We start from the raw sequence: 25,047 nt of genomic DNA on the forward strand, positions 1-25,047 counted from the left end.
AGTAGGTTAAAGGGTCTGGTGTTGCTGCAGCTGGCATAGGTTGCAGCAGCGGCCCAGATTCAGTCTCTGGCCCAGGAACTTCCATATGCCATAGATGTGGGGAAAAAAATTCAACCAGCGCTTCTTACTAAGAAATACCTAAAATATGCACCAAAGCAAATACACATCACCTTTTTCTTGCAAAAGAGCACTGGACCAGAATCCCAATGTATCATGAGATACAATCTCTTAGCTTTGATTGGCTGGTCTATCGGAAGCTTGGCTGAATTCTCTCATAGCTGCCTTCCCCACATCCCTATGCTTCGCTCGGCAACAGAGAGAGGAATGGGTACCAGTCTCTCTTACCAGAGAGAGGAATGGGTACCGGTCCGTATGATGGGAGAGGAGTTGGTATGTTAATGACAGTTCATACTGCAAGGGCTAGGAACAAGGAAAAGACTAGAAAACTGAGTTCTGCCTCTTATAAGGTTCGACACTTAGGAAAGGGGTCTAGAAGCTAGTCAGACTTTGAAAAACAGACATGTAGTTAGCATATATGATCCAGTTTATAAACCAAATTCACTTCCTATGAAGGAAATTAAGGGGCCCAAACCACTTGAGCAGACTGTGCCTGCTCTCTTTCATTCTTCTACCTCTTGACATCCTAGAAGACACAGTTATGGCTCCCAGGGAAACAAAGATCCCAATTTTGGGGAAAAAAATCAGGATAGATTCTGTTTGGTTTTAGGTAATAATTTCTTGTCGTTGAAGTCTGAAAAACAAATGGAGGTGGAAATAATGAAATCCTACGGCAATGGTTGTAAGATGGTTATAATGATCCAGGCTATGCTTACAGTTGTTTAGATTATCACAAAAATGGAGACACAAAGCCAAAACATTTATGGAGAATTTGTGGACCCTAAAGTTTGAGAAAAATTGCTTTAAAGATCATCTTTACTGATGGGTCTAGGCAAGAAGGCAAGATAATAAATTTTGCCTGATCCTAGGAGAGTGTGCCACCTGACACAGAAACCTCTTTGCGGGAAAAGACTAGTATTGGATGTACTAAAAATAAAGTAACAAACATCTTATTTCGACTCCTAAAAACTGATTTACCACAGTGGGACCAAGGGCAAATCTGTAATAACTATATGGGTTATAGACTAATAATCACTCCTTCCCAATCTTTTGAGATGGCAGAAAAACAAAAACAAAAACAATGCTCTAATGGAATTCTAAATTCTCTAGATAATAAGCCTCGCAAAATTAGGAAAATTTCCAGCAGCTAACGAACAAATTTGTAATTAACTAATCCCTAGTCATGTATATGCATTTAAATATAAAGGGAATATAATGTTTATTTATTTTCCTCATAAAAATAAGGGACCCCAAAAGACTTAGAAAGGTTGTCTCGCATTATATTTGCATTTGGCACCTCAGCCATTGCTATTACTTCCTTCCAAAGAACTCGCTGAAAGTCATAAATTTATTATTCAATACGACTATTTATATATATGCTTAAACAATTATAAAGCAGGAATTACCTTTCACTGTAGTTCTAACTGCACTTTAACAACACTGCAGGTATACCAGAGGACGATAATTTTAATCTCTTCTTTAGATGATTTATATCTGCAACTTTAATATTTTTAATAAATTTCCTAAATAAGACATTTTTAACCCAAATTGCGAGCCTGCTAAAACACATCAAATTATTAGATATATCTAAATAGGGTGTGGTTTTGAGTTTAGATTAATGGTTTTAAAGCAAGTAAAATAAATAGCTTATTAATATGAAATATTAAAACGCATAGCATTTATAATGAAAATATGAAAGTTTCAATTAACACTACATACTATTTGACGTTAGAATTTTTTCTTTTTTTGGTCAAACCTGTGCCCTGTTCCCAAGCCAGGGATTGAACCCACAGCAACCTAAGCTACTCCAGTGACCATGCCCAGTCCTTAACCCACTGAGCCACAAGGGAACTCCATGACCTCACAATTTCTGAGCTGGAAGAGACTTCAGAGGTCACTTAATTCAAAGGCTTCATGTTTATTTTTATTTTATTTTATTATTATTATTTTTTAATAGTTATTTCCCCAATACAATTTTTTTCCTACAGTACAGCATGGTGACTCAGGTACCCATACATGTACACATTCTATTTTAGCACATTATCATGCTCCATCATAAGTGACTAGACATGTTACTTTTTATTTTTTGCGTTTTTAGGGCTGCACCTGCGGAACATGAGGTTTCTTAGGCAAGGGATCCAATCAGAGCTACAACTGCCGGCCTACACCACAGCCGCAGCAACGCGGGATCTGAGCTGTGTCTGCAACCCACACCACAGCTCATGGCAACACCGGATCCTTAACCCACTGAGTGAGGCCAGGGATCGAACCCACATCCTCATGGATCCTAGTCGGGTTCGTTAACCACTGAGCCATGACAGGCACTCCAAAGGCTTCATTTTTAGATGCAAAAAACGGAAGCCTTATTTTGTGAAGGTCAGATAATCTGGACCAGGACCCAAGTCTCCCAACTTGTCAGTCTAGTTCTCCTTTTATTGAACCATGTAGACGTGTACTATAAACACCACATTAAGTTATTCTGGTGTCCATTAATGTGGAAGTTCTATTCGAGGGACGGCCCCTCACTGGCCTAAGGAAGACGCTGCAATTATCCAGGACCAGACAGTCTAATCCCAACTCACTGTGGACTGCATGGCATGAGCAAGGCATTAAGTGCACTGCTTCCCTTTTCCTAATTATTAAAATTAGGACTTGAGAAATTTAAGCGTATCTACCTAAATTGGTTGTTGCATGAAGGGGTAATAAAAGTAACGATAATGCATCCAGCATATCTAAATGTGAGCTAAATACTTAATAACAAAAAATTCATCTTAAGGCTATTTAAACCCAGGAGTAATAACTGCTTTGAATCATAATTAGGAGGGAGTATATATTAGCTACTGTGTGTCCTTATGCCATCAGAACAAGCTAAGGCAGGGGTGTAACTGATAAGTTCAGTAGTTCCTAAATTTGTCTAGTTTTTCATGATCTACCTTTATGTTGACCTAAGCCATAGAGTAATTATCAGTTAAGAAAAAGCTGGAGCTCTAGGACTTATCAAATGCACTATTTATTACTAAACAGAGATAAGATTTTTTAAACATTGTTTTATTTTCTTTTTTCTATTTTTGGCCATTCTTTGGTCTATGGAATTCCCAGGCCAGGGATCAGATCTGAGCTGCAGTTGCGACCCATGCAGCAGCTGTGGCAACACCAGATCCTTTAACCCACTGTGCGGCATCAAACCTGCGTCCTGGTGCTATAGATCCTGTTGCACCACAGCAGAAATTCTGAGATGAGTGTTATTAAAGTACTTAAGAGTGTTGCTGATAATCCCAAAGATTTCCTCTAGACGCATCCTGTAACTGATAAATGCAGAACATAAAGCCTGCCATATACTATTCTCTCATAGCAAAATATAGTTTCCTGGGTCCTATGTAAAATCATCCAGCTTGAGCTGACCTTTAAAAAACAAATGAAAACTTATCAGCTGGATTCTCTTGGATAAGAAATAGATCTTGCAACTTGGAGGGATGGATAAGAATAACAAGTTTGGAGTTTCCTGGTGGCCTAGTGGGTTAAGGATTGGCATTGTCACGGCTGTAGCTCTGGCTACTGCTGTGGTGAGGTTCGTTCCCTGGCCTGGGAACTTTTGCTTGCCCTGGGTGCAGCCAATAAATAAAGAACAAACAAACAAAAACTTATATAGCAGATTCTCTTGGATAAGAAATAGATCTTGGGAGTTCCTGTCATGGTGCAGCGGAAGCAAATCCGACTAGGAACCATGAGGTTGCGAGTTCGATCCCTGGCCTCGCTCAGTAGGTTAAGGATCTGGCGTTGCCGTGAGCTGTGGTGTAGGTAGCAGATGCTGCTCAGATCTGGTGTTGCTGTGGCTCTGGCATAGGCTGTCAGCTATAGCTCTGATTAGATCCCTAGCCTGGGAACCTCCATATGCCATGGGTGTGGCTCTAAAAAGACAAAAAAAAAAAAAAATAGATCTTGTAACTTGGAGGGTCGGGGAGAATTTAATAAGTAGGTTTTTAGAGTACTGTATAATACAGATTTTTGAACAAAAAAATGTATATTCTATGCATAGAAAATAGTTTGAAAGAAAATACCCAGAGATACTAAGACAGATCATTTCAAGGGGTAGATTTTTTGTTGTTGCTGTTTTCTTTTTCTCCTTTATCTGATTGTGAACATGGATTAATTTTGTTGTATTTTGGAAAAGATTACTTTTAGTGGAAGAAATTGCTTTAGTCTCTGGTGTGGAAGGAGGCAAGGTATTAACATATCCACTTCAAAAATGAAACAAGAAAGGCTTAAAATGTTAAATCATGGCAGTGATAGAACCAGGAACAGGATCCAGGGTTCTTGTATTCTGCTACGGTTTTTGGTTACTTTTGAGGACCAGCAGAGAGGAAGAAAGTCTGGGGAGGCCACTTCGAGGCAGGCTTTCACCCCTCCTACGTACTAAAGGGCAGAGCTGTAAATGGTTCTAACCATTCCTATTCTTGGCAGGCGTTCTTTCCCACCGTTTTCATTTCTGGATTGTATGTCTCCGTCTTAAATTTAAACAAGCGTTGCCTTCAGTGTTTAATTACAATTTAATGGAAATACTACTTGCATTCCAATTAGCTTTTAGTTTTCACATCACGGATGTGCATCCAAGTTATTGTGTCATTATAATCTCATGTTATAATGGCTTCATAATGCAAGTCCCTGCAGAGTTGAATTAGTAGTTTCCTATGGTAATCACCCATCACTATAATATCATAATCACATAAGCACAGTCCCCACATGCTTCCACTGCAATCATTTTGACATTGTAAGAGCATTTTAATAGTATTAGCATAGATTCTCTAGAGAAATCATCTCATTGTCACTGCATTACTATATAAGATTAATTGTGATGGAGTCATGTTGTTGTGATAGGAAAGCTTAAAGATATTTTTAAAAAAGTGATGCTCAGCAATAAAACATTTCACTCCTCCAGGGCTCGGTGCATGTGGCAGTAGGGTTTGCCTTGCGGCCCTTGATGGAAGAGAGAGTCTTGCACAAAATGCAAGGTTTTGTTTTGTTTTGTTTGCTTCAGTTTGTTTTTCTCTTTGTTTGGTTAGGACTCACATTAATAGTCAAAAAGGCGGTTAGTCCGTCTCTGTGGTAGAGAAAGGAAAAGCAGACCTGTTCCCTGCCTTTAAGAAGTTTATCATGTGTTGGGTTTACAGCAAAATCATATGCAGCATGTAGGTAAATGCAATTAATACTCTCATACTAATTTTGAAGTAATGGGCATTCCATACCTAGAAGGGCAACCAAGCAAGGTGCTCCTGCAAAGAAAATGTTTGCCAATGAATAAAGGGTCAAAGACTCTATGGCAGAAATGATGTCCAGTGTTCATAAGTCTGGCTGGCATCTCTGTAGTCACTAACTCTGGGAAGAAGGCAGGCCACCAAAGACACTAGAAGTGGGCACAGCCACAGTCCCACCCAAGGATGAGACAAGAAGAGGTTGTGGGCATGAAATCTCTACTCTGCTCTGATCTCTGCCGCTTTCAGGGCAGAGCATGGAAGCTGGACCTTGATCTTCATTGCTAAGAGAGGGATGAGCCAGAGATGTTCTCTCCAATCATCAGATCAAGACTCAGAAAAGCACTGCCCAGCCCCCGACCCTCCCCTTGGTGTGAAGCCACAATGTAACGGGACTCTATTAAGTCAGTGACAAATAGACCATGCTGCGAAGCCTGGCTGGGTACACCGTTCGTGGGAGGGGCCTCTCATCCTGATACTCTCAGGAGACACCACATGAGAATTGCCAATGGATGATCCTAACGCTCAAGGAATCCTCTCTGCTCAACTTTAAGTGAGAAGCACGTCACAGCCAGCATTTAGTTGGCCCATGGCTGGCATTCTATAAGTGTTTACGGATGGAGGAGTCACTTGCTGTGACTGGAGAGAAGGCACAGGTTAGGGCTGCTGCTATGGGGGCAGATTTGGAAGATGGGCTCTCCAGTAGCATGAGCAGCAGAGGAATACCAACTGGCAACATCTCTTCTTGTATCACGGAAGACGTGTCTGCCTTCTTGGTGATGGCAAATCACAGCACTTGGAAGGGTAATAGTTGCTCATTTTCCCTTTCCCAAATTATGTGTGCCTGGGAGATCTCAGAACTGTTTCCAAAAAGAAGTAATAACACTTTTTTAATTGGAACACAGTGAGGATACAGATGTGCTTTCTAAGTGCTCTAAGTGGCTTTTATCGCAACAAGCTGTGGAGCAATACGAACTTATTAGATAAACCAAATTAGCTGTCCTTCCCTTAGAAGTGATTTTTAATTTCATAGGTGAAGTCTCTGGTCCCTGCCACCCTATTCTTCCTTGAGTTCTTGTTCAGGCATCACATGAAATTAAACGCCCACGTCCTGGCCTCTTCTTCACAGTAGCTCATTTCATACATTTTTCATTATGAATTTATATCAAAACTTACTTTTATTACATTTGATTATCTTTTTTATTTTATGATGATGAGACATCCCTCAGATTAAAAAATCAGCATAAGCAAAGAGATCCTACTGCACAGCACAGGGAACCTTATCCAGTCTCTTTGGATAGACCGTGATGGAAGATACTATCAGAAAGGGAATGGAGAGAGTTCCCATCATGGCTCAGTGGTAACAAACCCTACAAGTATCCATGATGACACAGGTTCGATCCCTAGCCTCGAACTGATCTGGCATTGCTGTGGCCGGTGCTGTAGGTCACAGACGAGGCTCGGATCATGGTGTAGGTCTTAATCCCTAGAGTTGCTGTGGCTGTCGGGAAGGCCAGCGGCTACAGCTCTGATTCCCTTAGCCTGGGAACTTCCATATGGCAAGGATATGGCCCTAAGAAAACCAAAAAAAAAAAAAAAAGGGAATATATACATATGAATGACTGGGTCACTTCCTGTATAGCAGAAATTAGCACAACATTGTAAATCAACTAGAATTTAAAAATGGTAAAAAACAAACAAACAAACAAACAAAAACCCCCAGAAATTGGGATGTTTGAATCCAAGGGCACTAACCATAAAACCAGAAATTTTATTTATTATGGAAAATATATCTGGATGCTGCTTTAAAAATACCAGTTTCCCTCTCATTCAAATGTATTAAAGGCAACAGGCATCATTCTTGATAATACGTAGTAGGTTCATCTTTTATTTGAGAGAAACAAAAGTGAGAAGCTATAAAACATCTTAAGTGCCACCAAAAATGAATGTCAACTTCCTGCACTTCAAAAAACAGAACAATGCACCCAGATGGGACAGCATAATACTTCATGAAAATATCACCCTTTCCACAAGAAGAAGAAAACTGGAAGTTTACCAACTACATAAATGTTATTAAAAGGAAAGTTGCTATGCTCAAGGCGTGTTTGGGGGTATAGATCACTTGGTCTGTGGGCCTGTTTTCTCATTACTGAAACAAAGGAATCTAGCAAGGTGGTTTCCAGTGTGCCTTCCAGATACAGCTTCTCTGATTCTGAGAAGAGGCATTACACAGCCTCTAAATTAGCTTTGCAGTCGCTTCCCATGAGTTAACTTTGTTTCAATTTTTTTTTTTTGTCTTTCTAGGGCCACACCTGCAGCATAGAGAGGTTCCCAGGCTAGGGGTCCAATCAGAGCTGGAGCCGCCATCCTACACCACAGCCGCAGCAACACAGGATCTGAGAAGCATCTGTGAGCTGTCACCACCGCTCACAGCAATGCCAGATCCTTAACCCACTGAGTAAGGCCAGGGATGGAACCCACGTCCTCATGGATGCTAGTCGGGTTCGTTAACTGCTGAGCCATGATGGGAACTCCGGCTGAGCCACGACTGGAACTCCTGTTTCAATGTTAAACAGGGATATTCATGTAGCAGAAAATCAGGCAGGGCATTGCTATACGAGGAGGGTAAAAACTATGGATACCTTTCTAATTCTTTTTCTGATCTCCCATCAGAGTAAACCATACTGTAACAAACCATAGTACAGTATTTACTTTACTGTACATTTCAGATTATTACTAATAGATGAATGGAAAATACTTCACAACCCAGATGATTACTTTTTTATGATCACTCTTTATATTGCTTATGGCTATGAGTAAAATAGTGTAAAATAACGGTGGTTATTAGCCCTTCAGTGAATGAGGCTGACTCTCTAAATAACTGGAATATGCTTGACTTTTTCCCAAATAACAGCTAAAGTGATCCGTTATCTATGTGTATGTGGACACAGATACATACACAGACATATGAATGTACATTTCTATTGTTTTCATATTTTCTAGTTGTTACAGTACAAATATAGAGCCTATTCTGAAAATAACTCTGGGAGTTCCTGTTGCAGCTCAATGGTTAAGAACCTGATATAGTGTCTATGAGGATGAGGGTTTGATCCCTGCCCTTGTTCAGTGGGTTAAGGATCTGGCATTGCCACAAGCTGTGTGTGGATCACAGACTTGATTTGAATCTGGCGTGGCCACAGCTGTGGTGTAGATCTGCAGCTGCAGCTCCGATTGGACCCCTAGCCTGGAAACTTCCTATGCTGCAAGTGCAGCCCTAAAAGGAAAAAAAAAAAAAGAAATGAAAATGACTCTGTCCCAACTTTACAACCAAGAATTATTTCATTGTTTAATGGACACTGAAATAATTTTAAAAAGTCAGTAATCTGCTTGTTTTTGGGCAATGTTTCCAGAGGGTGTGATATATATTCCACTGGTGTTCAAACTAATTTTAAGTGATATATAAGGGTTATAAAATGCTTTAAACAAGTATTTATTTATTTTACCGTGTTTTAGAAAAAAAAGTAGTGAACATTACAAGCCTGTGATTTCATGAGTATTATTGCTTAGGATGAGACTGAAGGCAAACCGTAGGGTTTTAATATTTAAAAAATATTAAGTAATTAGTAGTAAAGGTAAGCATAGCAAACTCTCTTAAAGATGATATGAGAACGAATCAAATTTGACAAGTTTGATGAATATTAATGAATGATGAATTTATTGATTTACTCTGATGACTTATACTGAGTTTATGAAAATTAAATGGCAGTTAACATTTCTGCAAAGTCTTGTAACACATTTCTTCTTTCTGGCTCTATAGTGAAACTAACTCCTGTTCTGGGCATAAAATCCCCCCAAATCATCAAAAATATAATCCAGACTTTTTTAAAAAAATTTTTATTTTTTTGCTTTTTTAGGGCTGCACCCATAGCATATGGAAGTTCCCAGGCTAGGGGTCGAATTGGAGCTGTGGCTGCCAGCCTACGCCACAGCCATAGCAACGCAGGATCAGCGACGCATCTGCAACCTACACCACAGCTCATAGCAACACCAGATCCTTAACCCACTGAGCTAGGCCAGGGATTGAACCTGCACCCTCATGGATGCTAGTCAGGTTCGTAAACCACTGAGCCACAATGGGAACTCCCTAATCCTGACTTCTAAGTAGGCAGAGAACGCTATTATCCAATTCTAACTCTCCAGTTTTTCTATTGATCCTGTAATTGTTGATATTATTTTAAATGATGTTGATTTAAAAATAAAACATGGAGTTCCCATTGTGGCACAGCGGAAACGAATCCAACTAGGAACCATGAGGTTGTGGGTTCGATCCCTGGCCTCGCTCAGTGGATTAAGGATCTGGTGTTGCCATGAGCTGTGGTGTAGGTCGAAGGTGAGGCTCAGATCCTGTGTTGCTGTGGTTGTGGTGTAGGCTGGCAGCTGTAGCTCCAATTAGACCCCTAGCCTGGGAACCTCCATATGCCATAGGTGCGGCCCTTAAAAGACAAGAAGACAATAAAATAAAATAAAATAAAATAAAATAAAATAAAATAAAATAAAATAAACCATGGTATTATATGGTGGGTGTGAAAGAATATGGATCAAGACATTAATGGTCAGACATAGTACAAGTACTTAGTAAGCCTTCCAATTTTTTAGAATCAAACTCTAAAGTTTAAGACGTCATTCTTTTTAGAGAAACAAGCTATAAATAAAGAAACTCTCCTTTAGTGCCAATGTTGTAAAATCATCACATTATATAGGAATAATTAATGAAGACTTATTTTAGCCAAGGTATGACTAACAAATAAAAATAAGGAAGTAGAAGGAGGTTCACATGAAACACAGTATCCCTACATAGTGCATTATGAAAATCCCATATTAAAAAAAAATCTTTTACAATTCTGATTTGGTCTATCAGAAAGCAAAGAAATTTAGAAACGAATCATTTTGACCTCACTGTTGCAAGAATAAGTAATAGCAAAGGCCCGTGAAGGACCCCTAATGCCAGAAACTACATGTTGTTTTATATATTTTAAATCTAACAATGACAGTCAACAGATAGGAATAGAAATAGGAAAATAGAAATTCTATAAAACTATATAGAATCTTCATGGAGACCATTTTAAACTTATATCTCTTAGCTTGAAATATTTTAATTTTTCTACTGAAGCACACTGATAGGTGAAAAGGGAAAAGGCGAAGCCTGGGAGGAATGAAGAAAGTCAAAAGGAAGCACTGCGGCTGGATCTGCTGGAATCTTCTCTCTCCCTGGACCCCTAACAGGCCAAATATGGCAGAAAGGTCAAAGTCTCCATCAGGTCTGTACTTAAAACAGCAGGATCTCCACTACTTATGCACTCAGCTGCTCCCAGCTGCCGAAGGAGCACAGGAGAAAGAGGAGCACTTGGAATTTGTTCTTTTCTGGCTGATAATGGGGCAAGTTCTAAGCAGCACGGAGGCAAAAGGCAATCAATGCCAGGGCTTAAACTTGCACAGAAACACGAGCCAGGCTCACAGGTGAGGCCCAGGGTCATTCCCATTCCTCCCTGTGGAACTGGGAGAACTGGGAAGGGCAGAGGCAGGCCGGAGACAGGCCTTTGCAGGACCATTCCTCAGCAGGGACTGCTTCTCACCTAGTGTCAGCTTGTAAAGACCCCTTTGAAACAGGGAAGGACATTTTTATATTAAGCATGGGCAGAAGACTTGAGCCAGGCCTGGTGCACTGGAAAGGAGGGGCTGCTATTGGAATTCCTGGGTTAAATGGGTTTGTGCAGTTGTGGCCAGGGAGTGGAACATCTCTAACGTGAAAGACTGAACTTGGAGAAGCTGCAGCCTGGAAACTCTATAACCCGTAGAAAAGCGCTGACTCATGAAATGACAGACGGGTCACAGACCAGGGAGCGATAAATAAAAACATGTGTCAAACTATCTGGGTTAAACTAGCAAAGACACCCTGGTAGCCTTTCCTGGATAAACACTGCGACACTACTTTTTTTGTGGAGTGACTGGTAGTGAAAATAACATCCTACTTACTTGTGTATTCTCTTAAATATGCATGCATACCTTATTATTCAAATTTAATCTGTCCCTGAAAATGTGACGCCATCAAATGTTGCGACACAGAGGAATATATATAATAAATTTATAAAGAAGAAATATATATATATAAATATATACAAAAATATATTTTTATATTTATATATAAAATGAAGAAATGGGAGTTTCCTTGTGGCACAGTGGATTAAGGATCTGGTGTCATCACTGAAGCAGCTTGGGTGGCTCTTGTGGCCTGGGAATTTCTGCATGCTGTGGGTGCAACCAAAAAAAAAAAATGAAATGAATTGTATATATTTATATAATTATATTATAGTATTCCATAATTATATTGCTACAATTTAATTTATATATATAAATTTCATTTTTTTTTTTTGCTTTTTAGGGCAGTCCCTGTGGCATCATTTCTTCTTCTTTTTTTTTTTTAAAAAAAAACCCAATTCTTTTATTTGAACTTTTTAATATGGACATTTTTCAAAGTTCACAAATGTGGAGAGCAGTATCGCAAACCCCTATGGATCCATCACACAGCATCAACAATTCCAGCTAAAAACAGTTTTTAAAGGGAAAAATCATGTTTGCAGCTCGCTCAAAACCATCAACCAATTATCCCTAATACCACTGACATACACTTATAAACCCATATAACAATCTTCTAAGGATTTCTGACTATCAATTTACTGCAAAAGACATTTTTTAAAGGAAATTTTTAAAAGACTCTGATTCTGTTCTGAAGAAGGACATTGTAACATTTTCCAGAATCAACTCTACTATGCATGGTGAATGAGGTGTTTGCAGTTTTCACATTCCCAGTATTTCTTCAATATAAGACCTTATCTATTTCCTATTGATGTGAAATGCCTCCTTTATTATATATCACATCCCTTAAATAAGTGTGGGTTTGTATACTTCCTATTTTATCCCAGTGATCTATTTGTCCATAACAATATAAGGGTACCACTCTGTGTTTATCTCAGTCATTGTACAATTTGTATACTATTGGTTAAGGCGGTTCACTTCACTGAGCTGCATTTTCAAAATTTCCTTGATAATTTCCCTGTGTTTATTCTATGATATAAATGTGAAAATCAACATATCTACTCCTCATATTCCCCTGCAAAAAACTTGAGAATTCCTGTTTGGATTTTGACTAAAATCATAATAAATCCATACGTTAATTTGCAAAAAAAAAAAAAAAAAAAAAAAAAAAAAAAGAGCTTATCTAGCTTCCTCTTGGCCTCCTCCTTTTTCTCCAGAGACTCGTCTGCTTTCACACACCTTTCAGCTGATAATACAGAGACAGGAATTCAGAACACATCCAAGAGCGGGAGCAAGAAGACGTCACCCTCTGGGGAGAAGGGTGAGGTTGGACCGCAGTGTCCTTTTATCTCCTGCTGCCCTTTTGGATGGCACAAGTATGTAGACTAATCCGAGCATGTTTTTTATTCAGAGAGAGTGTTTGGGGTAAAAACATTTGCAGGTTGTAACAAATATCTGGAGGGTTGCAGTTCAGAGAGCAGGGTGTCCGCGACTATGTGCATCTCTGGTTAACAGTCTAATAAACTCGATAGCGTTCATTTAATAACGTTACTTCGATGTTCATCTAATTAGTTCAGCCTTTTAAGTCACAAGCATAAAGCTCTCCTCCAAGTGATGTGAAGGAGAAGTTCCTAAACTAAGTAGACCCTCCAAAGATTTGTCGTGATCGCTGCCTTGCTCAAATTTGATAATCTAAGAAAAGAACTTCAAAAATTGGTCGTTTCTAAGAGGCGATTATTAGCGTAGGTAGTATTATGGGCTGAGTGTGCCCCCTCCATTCTTGTGTTGCAGCCCCAACCCTCAGGATCTCAGACTGTGACTGTTTGGAAATAGGGTCTTTAAAAGGTAATTGCATTGAAATGAGGTTGTTAGGGTAGGTCCTCATCGAATATGACTATTTTGTGTAGTTATAAGAGATCGGGACACAGAAAATAGACCACGTCAGGATGCAGGGAGAAGGAAGGCATCAGCCAGCCAAAAAGAGAGGCTTCAAAAGTAACCACACCTACCAACTCCTTGACCTTGGACTTCTAGCCTCCAGAATGATGAAAAAATCAATTTCTGTTGTTTAAGTCACGCAGCCTGTGAGATTTTGTTTTGCAGCCCTAGCAAACTAATACAGTCAGTAATAGAGGTCGTGTCATTCCAGCTACCGAAGTGGCCTTTCATTACACTTGGGGGCACTGGGTCTATGAAGGGAGTCGAAAATTTGTCGAAGGGTCTGGCCGGACCTAGGCAATATAATCTAACCCTTTTTGACAAATGTGGATGCCAATGAAGTGACAGCTTGGTGTATGGACTCAGAGTAAATAAGTCATTATTGCAGTGATTTGTCAGGGTTTAATAGGAAAGGTGGCAGAGGAGTTAAGCAGATCCTACACACATCAGATATGGCAGCGGCTGTATGATGTGAAATGGCCCTGAACTGGGGCTCCCACTTTGTATTTCCTTCAAACTCTTAGAGATCGAGGTTAACGACACCTAACTTTCCAGATACATGGGTAACAGAGTAGATGAGATGTAGAAATGTGACAGATGAACATGATAACATTGAGAGTGCATGAACATATTTTAAGTATTTCAAAAATCAATACATATATAATTTTGAAAACAGTAAGCAATATGAGAAAGACATCTTTGTTGATACACAGCCATACTAAGGATGCTGTTGTTGCAGTGGACTTTTAATTATACCAAGGAGCTTTAAATTAGCAATAATATTTACCAGTAGTCTCTTCAAAGTGCTTTTCAAACAGTAAATAATTACCCAATTAAGCTAGTGCAAGATAAGCTGTTATTACTGTGGTTTTAGAGGAAAAGACTAATAATTATTATTTTAATAGTTTCTGTGGAGAAATATTCCATGCGTACTGAATACTGTGAGACGAGCCCACCCTTTTAGAGAGTAGGGAAGAAAAAAAAAAAAAAAAACCAAAAGGTTGATTAGCTAAGTGAATTCAGGGCAAGGCAGAGATGTTTAAGAACCAGGAACCATGACCTGTGAAAACAGAGAATTTAATATGCAAAGCAGAGACCAAAATTGGCAGAAAGCTATTTATGAATACTGCCAATATTCGGTGTGGCCGACTGACAAGGGAAAGTCTTTGGTCATGCCCTGAACCACATAATTCATCACACTGGTGCCCAGGGCAATCACGTCCAAGCAATTTATCATCATCATATCACTCGTCTAAGTAAGAGAGGGGGAGAACTTTGATTGTTAACCTCTAGGGAGAGTGGATTTATAGCCACCATCCCTAAGAATGCAGCATGGCTCTGCCCTAAGCAAAATGCTTCCTGCTCCACTTCTATTTAAGTCAGAGAAAAAGAGGGAACACACTTTGCAGGGCATGGAGAGCAAAACCTAGGTCTGATCCTCTTAGATCCAAAGCAAGAAAGCCAGGAGATCATACTGAAAGTATCCTTGAAGCTGCTTTAAAAAATTAGAAACTGAAGTTCCCGCCGTGGTGCCAGGACCCAGGTTCAATCCCCTGCCTGGCACAGTGGGTTAAAGGGTCTGGTGTTGCCGTAGCTGTGGCATAGGTTGCAACTGAAGCTCGGATCTGATTCCTGGCTCAGGAACTCCATATGCCACAGGGAGGCCAAAAAAGAAAAAAAATTAGAAATTAGTCAATGATAAGTATAGATGATTCATTTCAAGTTTCCCTTGATGAAAAGATAATTTCTGAAATGCATCCATTGCCATAACTACATTTGGAAAGAACTGTTTCCTTACAATGAACCCATGAACATTCATTTGCATTGGAAAACGTGGAAGGATACAGAACATTTTAGATAGATAGATATTTTCAAAATGGAAGTGAGAGCCTTAATTCCTATTTCTTGTGGGCATTGAGCCTTTATGTATTTTATACTTTAACATTGGCTGCCTTTACAGAATGTAATTAAATATCTAAATTTCATTTTTTTTTTTTTTGCCACCTTTGATGAAAATCATGAAGTGTGACTTGAGCACCATGGAAACAAGCCTACCTGCTGTCTCGAAAATGTCAAGAGGAATAGTGGTCACAATAGCAAACTTTTTACAGCTCCTTCACTCTCAGGTTCCCCGGGTGTCTGGTAAATGGCAAACTAGTAGTCCCTGGAGGCATGCGGCTCGGACCTTACGTGGGGGTGTTAGTCAGGATAGGCTAGCTTTTGCTACTTTAACAAACAAATCCCTACATCGCATGGTTTAAACATAGCAAAAGGTGGTTTCTGGCTCACACCACATGTCTAACACAGAGTGATGAGGGCTGTTCTGTCATCCTTCCATGATCCAAAGTGACAGAACAGCCACTGTCTAGCAAATTGGTGGTCACTCTGGCTTTTAAAGCTTCCACCTGGAAGTGACCCAGGTCACTCTACTATATTTCGGTGACCAAAGCAAGTCATAGGGCCATGCTTCATTGGATGGGGAGAGAGAAATGGATAACACTTATGACTCCCATATGGAGCAGGCAGGTGCAATTGTACTCAGCAAGATAGTGCTTTCACGAAACAGGTCATCAGAACCACAGCCCCTGTTTATGCCAGGTGAATAGGTGGGAGCAGGTATTTTATTTTTCTTCTTCTTCCTTTTTTTTTCCCCCTAAGTGATGGAGTAATGTCTATGAATGAAATGACTTAAATTTTTTTATTATAGTTGATTTATAATGTTCTGTCAATTTCTGCTATAAAGTGACCTAGTCATACATAGATATAAACACATACACACACACTCTTTTTCTCATATTATCTTCCATCATGTTCTATGATGATTGGCTATGGTTCCCTGTGCTATATAACAGGACCTCATTGCTTATCCATTCTAAATGGAATAGTTTGCATCTACTAACCCCAAACTCCCCATCCACCCCACTCCCTCCCTCTTGGCAACCACAAGTCTGCTCTCCATGTCTGTTTCTGTTCTACAGATCGGTTCATCGAGATGACTTTTTAAAATGAAGCATTTTAAAGGAAAACATGAACCGCTGAATAACAGAACAGGGCCATGTTTGGGGTATTAAAAACATATTCGACAACTGTCTCAGGTTCTCCTATTAAGAGTGAAGTTGAACTAGATATTCTCATACTAAGTGAAGTAAGTCAGAAAGAGAAAGATGAATTCCATATGAATCTAAAATATGACACAAAAGAAACTATCTACAAAACAGAAACAGACTCACAGACACAAAGAACCGGACTGGAGTTTGGCAAGAGGAAGAGGAGGGAAAGGGATGGACTGGGAGTCTGGGGTAGTAGATGAAAACCATTACATTTAAAAAGGATACATAACAAGATCCTACTGTACAGCACAGGGAACCATATCCAGTCTCCTGGGATAGACCATGATGGAAAATATCTTGTATATATGTGTAGAACTGAGTCACTTTGCTGTACAGCAGAAATTGGCACAACATTGTAAATCAACTGTATCTTAATTAAAAATAGAATGAAGTTCCTAGGACAGAACACAGCTTATGGAATTCTCAACAATGTTACTGTAAGGTTCACTGGAGTATTTAAGACATTTGAGAAGAAAGATTCCTCACATAGTAACATTTTAAAGCATATGAAAGTGAGAATGGATATTTTCCGAGATCACTAGCTCTTTCCACTCTATATAGTTCATTATTTTGTCTTCAAGCTGAATTGTGAGAGCAACCTCTACAAGCCGTACCTAGGGCTTCTCTACCTACCTTAATCCCAGGGATCTTACAGCCAAGCCCTAAACTGAGAGGGCGTAGACTTTTCAAGACTCTAAGTGTCATCTCTTGCTCTTTGCTCCTGAGTCAAAATTTAACCATGCACACTACAAATTAATAGTATTAAGTTGCATTTTCCCCCCAGACATTCCTTGCCCTTCAGCCACATTCAGGGTATTTTCTGCCCTTTGTGGAGAAGGGGGAACTTTGTCCATTGAAACCTCTTTTTTCATTTAAGTCACCCCCAGAAGAGGCCCTGTCCTGATTCTCCTCTCACCTCATTGGCCACCCTCCTCCCTGGTTCCTCCTCTACTTATTTCTAAATATTGGGCTCCTTGGGACTCGGTCCAGGGTCCCTTCTCCATCTCTACTCTCCTCCTGGGTGGTCCTCTTATACATTTCCAACAACTTCATATATCATGATTCATAACTTCCAAATACTTCTCTGTAGCCCTGATCTCTCCTGGGAGTGCCACTGTAATATACCCAAGAGCCTGGACATCTCATAGACCTTGTGGTCAGCAGCCTCTACAGTGGCCTCTGACAACTCCAGTTCACCTGTCGTTCACACCCCTGTGTAATTTCCTCCCACGGGGTGCCAGGGTTGGTCCATGTGATCAATGGCACACAGCAGAAGTGATGGCATGCCACTTCTGAGATCACAGTGGCTGCGGCTTCCACCTTGAGTTTTCTTTCTCTTTTGGAACACCTGCTCTGGGGAGCAGCCACATCATGAGTAACCCTGTGATACGATGACCGTCCCTACGAGGAGGAACTGAAGTTGCTGGCCAACAGCCAGCTTAAGTGTGTCAACAGGCACATGAAAGCGCTTAGAAACACATCCTACAGTCAAGCCCTGAGACAACGGTTGACAGCCTTGGTTGACAGCTTGACTGGAACCTCACGAGAGACCCTGAGCCAGAACCACCCAACCTTACCACACTCACATTTCAGACCTACATAAACTGTACAAGATGATCACCCAGGGAGAGGATAAATGTCCACTGTTTTAACCTGCTGAATTTTAGGGTAAATTTTTTTTTCCCTTCATTTAAATTTTTCTTTTTTAGGGTAATTTATTTCCTTTTTACTCCCACACCTGTGGCACATGGAAGTTCCCAGGCCAGGGGTGGAATGAGATCTGCAGCTGTGGCCTACATCACAGCTTGCAGCAATGCTGGATCCTTAATCCACTGAACAAGGCCGGGGTCGAACTGTCATCCTCACAGAGACAATGTCTGGTCCTTAACCCACTGAGCCACAATGGGAACTCCTAGGGTATATTTTTTAATGTAGTGCCTCCTACTCCATTTTTTTTTCTTTTATTGCAGCCCTCTGCTTACAGTTTGTAGCTGTTTGTTAATATGTCAGTTGGTTCCTTCTCAGGCCCCTCTGCCACCAACCAGAATATAGTCCAAGAAGCTGGACTTTATATCTATCCTGTTCTCTTTTGCAGCCCCAGTGCCTGTCCCCAGGTACACATTTCTCAGATGAAGAGACTGACCCTTCTTGATCACCCTATAATTCCAATACCACCTGTGACTAAGAATATCATTTGATGGCAAAAGCAGAATCATACTTTCACGAACTATAGATTTTTGAATCTACCAAAAACCTAGAGATCAGTTACCTTTATATGTCTAGAAAAGATAAGTGACTTGTATAATGTCAAAAAAGCTGAAACCAGAACTGGATTTAGGCTCTAGTGGATGGATCCTTTGATCTCTTTAGACCAGCAACCTGTCTTGCTGCTCTAATAGTGTATCTTGAGTTTAACAGTGCCCTGCTGGATACGGGGCACACTTTTTTTTTTTCTTCTTGCGGCACCCATGGCATATGGAAGTTCCCAGGCTGGGGGTTGAATCAGAGCTGTTGCTGCCGGCCTACCCCACAGCCACAGCAACACACAGGGCACACTTGTGAAAAACAAACGTCGGGTGGTAAGGGGTAAAAGCACAGGTTTTGGAGTCAGAAAGATATATATTTTCCTCCCTAAACTTTCCAACAGTGTGGTCTCACCCTTCTGTGTCTTACTTTCCTCCTCTGTAACATCGCAGCACCTCCTAGGGCTGTACAGAGGATTAAATGAGAATGTAGGGAGTTCAGAGATGACCCCTGATGACTAGCTTTTACTAACTGTTCAAAACATATAGGCTTGGGTAGTCCAATTATGATTCTAAGATCAAGGAATGGCAAGCAAATGTATTTTGCTATTTTATTCCAAAAATCTACATTATAGTTTAGTCACTTTTATAGCAATAAAGCAACATCTAGCCTCTAGAACTGGACGTCTAATTCCATGAAGTAGCACTCTGTGAAATCTGTGTTTAAATTATCCTTTTAAAAAGTAAGCTGCCATCTTGCTATCAAGTCAGCAAGTTGTCTGATCTCTTTTTTCTTTGCACTGTGCACTGAGATTGCTTTTTGAAGGGGGTTAGCTATTTCTGGAATTACATCAGGCCTTCAGGATAACTGCTCTACACCCCTACTGCCCATTTGAAATAAAACGTAACTGGCCCAGGAGGAGTCATAAGTCTTCGGGCTCTTTTCTTACTGACGTTCATTCTATATGACAATGAACGTGACGATCCTTTAGGATAGGAGTAAATGCTTGTCAGTTTCTTCCACTGGAGAGGTGATTTAAGGTCGAGTAGACTCATATGTCTACACAAGCAGTAAGTTCTCATCTCTAAACACCCCCACCCCCGGCGTTACTGCACCTGAGGTATCTGCAAAGATCACAACATCGTGGTGGTAAATGCCATGATCAAATCCGCACCCAAGTGTACTTGGAATATCTTTACCTTTTTTTTGTCCTTTTGCCTTTTCTAGGGCCGCACCCGCAGCATATGAAGGTTCCCAGGCTAGGGGTCTAATGGCAGTTGTAGCCGCCGGTCTACTACGCCAGAGCCACGGTATCGGGGGATCCAAGCCGCGTCTGCAACCTACACCATAGCTCACGGCAACGCCCGATCCTTAACCCACTGAGCAAGGCCAGGGATTGAACCCACAACCTCATGGTACCTAGTCGGATTCGTTAACCACTGCGCCACGACGGGAACTCCTGGAATATCTTTACAATAGAAAGACCACGATGGTAAAATAAAGGGGAAAGCCGAGGCCATAGGCTTAGAGGTATAATTTCAAAGCTTATCAAAGAAGGACAAGAGTGGAATAGAAGCCCCTTCCCCCACCCCGCCCCGCAGCACAGCTGCCCGACGACGACCCTGGAGCATTTCTGTCGAGCAGCTGGGCTCTCGGGCCTCTCTCCGAGCCGGACTGTGAGCCTCGGGTTTCAAGCCAGGCTTTGCAGGACTTTCGACTTCCGGCAACAAGCTACCTACAAGCTCAGGCCAGCCCTCTAGGCCTCGCGCAGCCTCACGATTCGCGCTTTTGCAGCTACCCTCAATCACTGGGGGAAAGGCAGCAAGCAGCACGCCAAAGCCTTAGAGAGTTTCTCCTTCCCCAGGGCGGACCTCCGCCGGGGCTCCCTGCGGGAATTAATGTGCTCAGCTCGGCAGCGACCCCACCCTTCCTACCGGGCCCACAGCTCCCGCGCCTGCTCCGGCTCCGGGCGCCTTCCCTCCACTCTGCTGCGCGCCTTCTGCCCAGCTACCCTCAGGAGGCCAACGACCCAGGCCTCTAAGGTCTCCCCAGTCCCCGCCCACTTCACCCTTCAGTCGAACGTTCTCCCCGCCCTCTGGACTCCCGGCCGCGTCCCGTGACCCTGGCCTCGGTCCACCCGGGCCCTAGGCCACGCCCACCGGGGCTTTGTAGGCTCGGGATCCTCTCAGCGGCTCCTCTGGGAACCCACTTCCTCTGCGCAGGCGTCTGTTGCGGGTACCCTACCCCCAACCCACCCAAATATCCTGCAAAGAGAGGTTTCTCATCTGTCTAGTTTGGCTGAGTCTAAAGAATTAGGGGCTTGACCCCTCCTACGCCCCACCCCGCGCCCCGCGCCCCAGAGAGAAAGGAAGCACCTGCTTTTCTCCCAGATGCCAGTTCTTGGAAAAGCCTGGAACGTGGAGGCTCTAGTGGCTATTTTAGTTTCCTGCAAGGATGACAGATCCGAGGGCCTACTCTAGCAGTTTGGTGGCACGTACAGGATTTGGGTCACCCTCTTGAATACAGCTCATTTTCGGTTTATTCCTTAATTGTTTCATGTTCTTGGGACTGAGTTTTCTCATCTTTAAAATTACAGCCTGTGCTATAAGCACTTGAACTGGCCCAAGCGCTTCTTATGACAAAGAGGCTTAGTGAATACCTGCGAGACAGTCTAGGACGGAATTAATTATCACGCTCTACGCAATTGATTGTATCCTGAATTCCGAGAAAAAGAAGTTGAGTACTCAGATGAGAAGAACCTCCGAGTGTCATTTGAAAGGAAAGCAAACATTTAATAATAATCATAGTAATAATAATACTAGAAAGTGTTTCCTAAGGCCGCCTCTCCTACTCCATGTACTCTGATATATTCATTTTTTAGAACAATCTCTATGTGGTAGGATCAATTTCTCCTCCAATTACAGATTAAAAAACAAAACAAAAACAGAAGTGACTTGTGCAAGGCCAGAGCTAGAACCCAGTTTGATGTCACAACACTTGCCCCCTTAGTAGAGAGTGGGGCACTTCTGTAGGATGCTAGGAAATATATTAATATATTTAAGCCAGAAAGAGAGGAGAAAAGGAAATGAGTTTTGTTGTTGTTTTGTTTTGTTTTTAGACGGGTCTGTTTGTTTTTTTGACAAGGAGGGTAAAAATATGAAAGGTCGGTTGGTAAGGGATGGGCAGGGAGAAGATACTGGGAAAGCAGTGATCCTGAAAGATGGTGGCTGCTTAAATCCTAGGAAAGGGGAAAGGGATAAAAATAGTGCCCAAGGGTGGGAGAGAGGAGAACAAATGTAGAGGTTAAAAACTCCAGAGGCCTGAGTATTAGGAGAGTTGGATATTACTAGGAATGGCTGGGGCTCACGCTGAGATTGTATAATGAATAGATGGATCAGGAAGGCTTCTAGAGTGATTTCAGTGCTGCCTACCACTTTGATTGCCTGAGCTGCAACCATGAAGCCATATAAATGTGTATCTGACAATGGTGTTAAGGAGAGGCCTAAAAGTCCATTATTTATAATGTTATGTATTTTACTAGTCCATGCTGCCAGACGTGAAATTATACACAAGATTCATGTTAAAAAATGACTCCAGTTTTTCTTTATGGAAGTTACTAAATTCTCCACTGCCCACATTACACCCCTTGTGCAAGATTTGTGGTGAATTTCCCATGCAGGCTCTTCTTTCTAAGGCTTTACACCTTAAAAAGAGAGTGTTAAAGAGAAATGACTCTCGATTGTATTTCTCTTTGAAAGAAGTAGCTTCAAAGACCCTTCAAATTAATAGGTAGGAGTTTTATTTCAGGAACTTTATCCAACTGTTGTGAACATGTGTGTTCAAACAAGGGGAGAGCCGGTCATGCAAATTCTATGTACAACAGTGAAAAACCTTGGTTGCAGTAGCATTTGCGTATAGAATGTAAATCCACTTCGTGTCATACGTGATTTAAACACTACTGTTGGTTAAGCACGAAATGCTGTTTATTTAAAAATAATTAAAATAAACATGCTTCAGAACTGGCCCCCAAATTTAGCCCGGATGACAGGCAGACAAGAACAGATGAAAGTGGTCTTTTATGATGTTTTGCCATCAAAAGTCATAATCTGATGTTAAGCCTTGTGCCCAACTTTATCTCCCAGCCTTCCTTCCTGGAAAAATTTAACTTGGAGATAGTTTTTTGAAACCTAGAATGTCAATGTACTGTCATCTGTCTGTGATGAAATAGTTGTGTTAAAAACCATATTATTAAGGAACCAAAGTTCTCCAAATCAGTCACTCTGTTAAGGGTTTAGTTCAAATGCACTCTCATTTCCACAGTACCTGCTTTTCATTTTCATAGTATCTTTTGAATTTTGAAACTCCCCTTACTTAGAAACACGAAATTGGCAGAGAGAATAAAATCAAACCCAAACATCCAAAACCCCTTGCCCTTTGGTCTAAACTTCTGGAAAGCATTCAGGTTTTCATCACCCTAGATAGTTGTTTTAAATAGTTATGCAAAAATAGTCTGTAGGAAAATCTGGAGAAGACAAAATATAAGATCATCCAGAAAATGATCAGATGAGCAGGAGGGAAGAAGCACAACTGATGATAGCAATTTGTAAATGGTGTTTCTGTCAGGTTTTAATTGTTAATTGGATGTTAAAATGTACAGTACTACAGAGATTTTCTCGGTTTAATTTTCAGTCATGGTGTGATAAACTAGTCCCATCATTTCTAGAAAATCTATTAGCTACCCATGTCACAACAGAGATAGGACTGAGCTTTCAACACACATTTTTCTGTCAAATCCCTATTCTTTATGCTTCCCAGAGAATACAACTAACTATTCATTATATTTTATGATTTTACTTGAAGAAAAGGAAAAATGAAAGTAAAGCTATTCTATTTATTTTTCTCTTTTGGCTGCGCCTGCGGCATGAGGAAGTTTCCAGGCCAGAGATAGAATCCCCGCTACAGTAGCCAATCTGGGCTGCTGCAGCGACAAGACTGAATCCCTAACCTATGGTGCCACAAGAGAGCTCCCTCTTCTAGTTCATAAAGAGCTAAATTGAAAACACACAACCCCCCATTTAAGGGAATTTTTTTCATGGGGACTATACCTTTCCAAAGAGTCATGACAACCTTTTGTAGAAGTCGATCACAAGGTTGTATTCAAAAACTTTTATGATGGTAAAAGCCACTGTGGAAAACAGTAGATAAGTTTCTCAAAATACAGTGGAAGCAAGTGATCCAGCAACTCTGCTGGATGGAGATCCAAAAGCAGTGAAAACAAGGAACCCAAACAGGTATTTGTATCCCTGTGTTCATTAGTTGGGTTATTCACAAGAGTCCAAAGGTAGAAACTCCCCACACATTCATTGATGGATGAATGGATAAACAAAATATGGTCTACAAATTCCATGAAATATTATTTGACCTGAAGAAGGAATGAAATTCTGATAATGCTCAAAATTGGATGAACCTTGAAGACATTATGCTAAGTGAAGTAAGCTAGACAATAAAAGGACAAGTATGGCATGATTTCACTTATGTGAGGTGCCTGGGGTAGTGCAATTCCTAGAGACAGAAAGTGGACTCCTGGAGTTCCTGCTGTGGGGCAGTGGGTTAGTGATTTGGCTTGTCTCTGTGGAGGCGCCGGTTCAATCCCCGCCCAGCGCAGTGGGTTAAGGATCTGGCATTGCTGCAGCTGTGGTGTAGGTCGAAGCTCCTGCTCAGATTTGATCCCTGACCTGGGAACTTTCATTTGCTGTGAGGGTGGCCAAAAAAGAAAAAAAAAAAAAAAAGAAAGTAGAATAGTGGTTATCAAGGGCTGGAGGAATGGGGAGTTAGTGTTTAGTGGGTGCAGAGTTTTAACTTGGGAAGATGAAAAAATTACGGAGATGGATAGTGCTAATAGTTACCCAACAACGTGAGCATACTTAATGCTGCTGAACTGTGCCCTTAAAAATGGTTAAAATGGCAATTTTATATTGTGAATATTTTACCACAATAAAAAGAGTTGACTGTAGACAGCTGTTTGTAAAAAACTTGTAAAAATGGACTTGCATTTAGAACACCTGTTACTCTCACTAGATTTGCTAGTCTAAATAAAAGGTCATAATCTTAAATCCTATCATCATTAATTAAAAAAACCCTTTCAAATGAATTTTCTGTGTTTTTTGGTTTTGTTTGGTTTTGTTGGGGGAGGGGGGTTAGCCTAGCAACTTTTTTTGGTATTCGTGACAGAGACTCAGTGGTATTTGGGTGGTTAGGAGCTCATTCAACCTATTTCCTCCTCCTCCTCCTCCTCC

General features: G+C 41.0%; 2 protein-coding genes across 2 annotated transcripts in view; one reads left to right on the forward strand and one right to left on the reverse strand.

Annotated features, from left to right (window-relative positions):
- Nucleotides 1–20,822, reverse strand: part of PTER (phosphotriesterase related) — a 71,780-nt gene extending 50,958 nt beyond the window's left edge. Inside the window, exon 1 of the mRNA XM_021064040.1 lies at nucleotides 20,686–20,822. The gene's annotated coding sequence lies outside the window, so the exon portion shown is untranslated. The remainder of the gene's footprint in view (nucleotides 1–20,685) is intronic.
- RSU1 (Ras suppressor protein 1) overlaps nucleotides 1–25,047 on the forward strand; it is a 413,060-nt gene that overhangs the window by 340,459 nt on the left and 47,554 nt on the right. The window lies entirely within an intron of this gene.

Source organism: Sus scrofa, chromosome 10 (assembly GCF_000003025.6).
Source record: "Sus scrofa isolate TJ Tabasco breed Duroc chromosome 10, Sscrofa11.1, whole genome shotgun sequence".
Classification (NCBI taxonomy): domain Eukaryota; kingdom Metazoa; phylum Chordata; class Mammalia; order Artiodactyla; family Suidae; genus Sus; species Sus scrofa.